We start from the raw sequence: 5,230 nt of genomic DNA on the forward strand, positions 1-5,230 counted from the left end.
GTGGGGCTTAAATCTTCCTGCGTGCTTTTAGATGATGTGGGTAAACACCTTTGCTTCCCTAGTAGACTGTAAACCCCTTGATAACAGGAACACGTCACATTAATTCCATTTCCATATACATAGCTCAGTGCCCTGCACATAGTAGGTGACTGGCAAAGGTTTACTAAACCACAGAACTTGAGAGGAAGGCACAGGCTGAATTAGGGGACCTAGAGTCAACTTGCAATTCTGCTTCTGCATAGCTGAGTAGCTTTCAGTAATTTACTTTACCTCTCTGAACTCCAATGTCTAAGTTGAATGATGAGGTTGGATGATAAATGCAATGCCCTTTTTGATATTATAAAATATTCTGAATCTGTGGATAAATGAATCAGAGAATAACAAAAGCTCTTTTGACAGGGTTCTTAGCATTCTTACCAGCAAAGCAATACCATAAAAGAGAGATAACCCTACCAGTGCTCAGGATACCAAATGAAGGAGTGCATAAGTGGAGGAAGATGGAGGAACAGGTGGTTAAGGAATTACAATGAAGTGTCACAAATACCATCCTAGAGATAGTGCAATGGGGTCTTAAGAGAAAGTGGGTCCTTTTCTTGGGATAGTCAGGGAAGGCTTTGTAAAAGAGATGACAGTTGAGATAGATCTTGAAAAAAGGAACATGAGTTCACCAGATGGCGAATGGGGGTCCAAATGAAAAATCCATCCAGACAGAGGGAATGACATGTGCCAAGTAGCACAAGTCAGGAGATTTAGGATTTATCAATGGAGACCCAGAATTTGACCCAGAAGATAATGCATTTTCTCATAGAAAGGGAGGAAAGAGAAGAAGGGAGGGGAGCGGAGAGGAGAGAAAATGTCACTTGATGCTAGGGATATGTTTATTTTTATCTTACCTACATTGTTGAGTAATATTCAAAGCTAATAGAGAAAGCAGTAAAACAGACAGCAAGTCAATGGATTTCAATTCTGCTGTGCTAAAGCCATAGAATGTGAGTTCCAGAAGAAACTTAGACGTCATCCAAGCTCAAATTTCTTAATATGAATATTTCTTCTTCCTTTTATGCATCCCTCTCCTGCTGCCTCTTTCCTGACCCTCATGAAATGGGGGAGTAGAACTTAAACAGCTTTTTGGTTTCCAGGTAAATTTGGTCTGGGAAACCCAAATTACAGGTGAACTCTCTCACTTTAAAGAGGGCCTCAGAGCTAGTGAATGGTAGGTCTGGGAATAAAGCCCAGTCCATCTGCTTCCTTGGTTCAAGTCCACGATCCTTGTAACTTCTCCAAGCTATGGCGAGAACATCTGCACGCTCCATCAACTTTTCTTGAAGCAGGGCACAGATGTGGGTCAGAGGCCTCCAGGGTCCAGAAATGCACCCTCTGCACCAAGAGGTTCCAGACCACTGGCTGATATCGTGCTCCAGAGAGAAAGACTCAAAGGCATTGCTACCTATCAGATGATTCTTATTCCTCACCCCCTGCACCAATAGAAACTTCCAGGTGTTAAACAGAAGAGCCTTTGGTTTATTGTCTTTTACGGTGGAGTTTTAAAAGTTAAGGAAAGAAGAGTAAGAGAGAGAGAGAGAGAGAAAGCAGGGTCTAATTTCTCTCCAGCAAAGGAGAACAGAGGTTTGACATAAATCCTTTGGCTCAAACCCTACCTTTAATTATTATTATTATTATTTTAATTATAATAGCTAACAGTTTTTGATCCTCTCTTTGGTGCCAAGTACTGTGCAGGCGGTTTACCCACAGCATCCTTACTCCTTACAAAGCCCAGCAAAAAGCATTATCCTCATTTTATTGGTAAAGAAATGAACCATGGAAAATTTAAACCCTTTGTCCAAGGTTATACAATGACAACATGGCAGCCTCAGGATTTGAGTGCAAATCACCCTGACTCCAAATCTTATTTTTAAGAACTGCGTGACCTTGAGCAATGCAGGTTCTTCATCTGTGACACAACAGATAATAATAAAAATCACGTTGTGGAAAGACTCACAGAATGAATAAATCGAAATTTTTAAAAAATCTCTTACCTATCAGGATTACCTTCAGTATTAAATGAGTTGATATAGGAAAGTGCTTTATAAACTGCCATACACCACACAAATTTTATCATTATTATTATTTCAAAAAATATGGCTTCTCCCATAAAATAAAACCATCTGTGGCATATATTTATGACAACATGCCTCAGAAACAATTTCCATTCTGATGGGTTGCCTCCCTATCATGTTATTAAAAGGTTAAGGAAAATGAACAATGGAGGGTTAAGATTAGATCTTTTACACATTGAAACCACAAAATCAATAGAGCCCTCATAATCCATCCAGTGATAGAAGAAATATTTTAAGGCACTTGAAACGATTATTCAGAGAAGTCAACAGGTATTGACAAGAAACCTGGCAAAGCAGCTGTGGCCCAGGCTTGGCCCCTGCCTCTCACTCCAGCACCCTCCTGGCAAACAGATTTCCATTCTCAGAATGCAGAGGGATGAGGGTGCCGAGAAGAGGGGACTTTCCTTCTCCCACGGTTCTACAGAACTTATGGTTTTGCAAACGGATCAGAGACACTAGGAAAAATGATAGCCCAAGCAGCACCATGGGGAGCAAGGGATTACACCTATTTGTAGTCAATATAAAGCCCGTTTTTAAAAAACCTGCGATGATTATCCTTATGCTATGATGGTCATTATTATTGTTGTTTTTATTCAGTATTTAGAGGATGCCACCTCTCTTCTGGAACACCTGCGAGATTGGAGGCCAAAGCTGAAAACTCAAAGCAGTGAGTTATCCTAGAAGGTTTGTTTTTCCTGCCGAGCTAGAAAGGAAAGCCTAGAGATCTGAGTTCTGGTGAATGTTCTGCTCGGGCTTTTCAGTTAAAAATCTGAGATTTGGCTAAATGTAGGATTTAAGTCTGGCCCTAGGATTCCCTAAGATAGAGTAAGTTTTTGCTAATCATCATAGTTGCATGATTCTACATCTCTGTGAGCTCTTTTCCCAGTCCTGGACATGGCCAGGACATTGTGGATAATAATACAATAATAGTTACAATAGGAGTAGCAGCTGCCATATTGACCACCTACCATGTGTCAAGCACTGCGGAGGCAACTTACATATATTGCCTCTAATCCTTATAACCCTCATACAAGCACTGTTCTATGTTATAGTGAAAAAACTGGGGATCAGAAAGGCGAAGAAACTTGCCCAAAGTCTCATAGATAATAAGTTACACATTGAGATTCAAACTCAGCCCATTGTTCCACATTCTTGGGCACTTCCTCTCAAAAGCGCAACTTCCCAAACCAGAAGCATGTACTGTGACGGGCAGGGAACATAGGACAGAACTGTCCTCCCACCAAAGGGGCAGCCAGATAGATAAACTCAAGGGTGGTGAAAATAACAGGAGAAAGTACCAAAAAGAAGCGGAGTATCGGAGCAGACTGGAGAGGCCTGGGCTAATTCTAGACGGTTTGGAAAGAAGCCCCGCCAGCAAGGCCTCATGGGAACAATAGGGAAGATTTGGAGGCCATTTAGTGCCCCTCAGAACCTACTCATAGGCTGTCCTTCTCCCAGCCTCTGAGGACACAGGTTACAGATTTTGGGGGTATAAGAGGCACCAGGAACTCATTCTGCAAGTGTCTGAACACAGAGCAGCTGGCAGCCAGCCAGTTTCCGTATTCATGACTATTTTTAGTTCCCGGATTCCAGTTGTCATCTACTTTCTTGCCTCTAAGGGAACCCAGGTAGGTAACTGTGGCTTGACTGCCTGGACACTTAGGCTGACCCTGCCTCAGCGAGTCAGCCTGGATCCGAAATGCCGGGTGCCCATCCACAAGGAGTGTCATAATTATGATGCACCTGAGAACCTGAGACTCGGAATAGAGATGTGACTTTTCCAAGGACACACACAGGTGGTATACAAGTAGCAGGAATGGGTCCTAAATCCCATTCTTTAGTATGAACCCCAGGACTTTTCTTCTCACTCCATTCTGCCAAAGAACAATCTAAAAGCTGGGGCCAGGCTTTAGGCATCAGGTAGAACTGTACATCTGGAAAAGGCTACCTTTCTATCCCTTTTCACACTTGTTCAAGGAAGTGCATGGAGTTCAGAGTCAGAGTCCAGACAAAGGAGGCCTGAGAACTCGGATAAACTCCCACACTTGTAGAAGCTGAGTAATAATAATAACTAATGCTTACTAAGTATGCTTATCACGTGCCATGAATATTTTATGTGTTAACTCATTTAACCCTCACAAGAGCCCTATGAGGTGGGTATAGAATTAGCCACATTTTCCAGACAGGAAAACTGAAGTTAAGAAACATAATATTAAGTGTAGAAGTCTGCTGCGATAGTCTGAGTACTTGTGTTCCCCTCAAATTCATATATTGAAACCTAATCACCATTGTGATGGTATTTGGAGGTGAGGGCTTTAGGAGGTAATTAGGTCATGAGAGCAGAGCCTTCATGAATGGTATTAGTGTCCCTATGTAAAAGGCCCAGAGAGCTCCCTGCCCCCTTCTACCATGTGAGGACACAGCTAGAATATGGCTCTCTATGAACCAGGAAACAGGCCCTCACCAGACACTGAATCTGCTGGCACCTTGTCCTTGGACTGCCAGCCTCCAGAACTGTGATCAGTACATTTCTGGTGTTTATTAGGCACCCAGGCTGTGATATTTTGTCATAGTAGCCCGAGTAGACTAAGACACCCACTCTAGCACCAGGCAGCAGGGCTGCAGAGTCTGTGCATACCCACTGCCCTATGTCACCCCTCTCAGGAAACAGAGATTTCCCCCATACTTGGCTCATATATGGAAACTCTGGTGTCAATTTCCAGGGTAAAGAGAACCTCTGAGGAAGAGCAATTGCACACCTTGACAAATGCAGTTATCAAAACGTGGGTCCAGATCAAGTTGACTAATGTATTCAGGATAAATAGAAATTTGCAAAGTTTTGAATATATTTTGAATAAAAATCAAAACGATGTTTATATTCACTTAAGGCTCCTCAAACAATCAAAAAAAAATTTCTTGGGTTGGTCAGTGAGTATAATTTAGGTGTCCAGATGATTCAGCCTCGACCTCAAACGCTGCTATTTATCAAACCTTTCCAGAAAGCCAAGTTCATAAGGCCAGGGTTCTCCTGTCTATCATATGCTTCAAGACAGATACTAATATTCCTTTCTGAAAACAGGGCTATTATTCTGGTTTTGCCCACTCTGGGTACC

Source organism: Pteropus vampyrus, unplaced genomic scaffold (genome assembly GCF_000151845.1).
Source record: "Pteropus vampyrus isolate Shadow unplaced genomic scaffold, Pvam_2.0 Scaffold170, whole genome shotgun sequence".
NCBI lineage: Eukaryota > Metazoa > Chordata > Mammalia > Chiroptera > Pteropodidae > Pteropus > Pteropus vampyrus.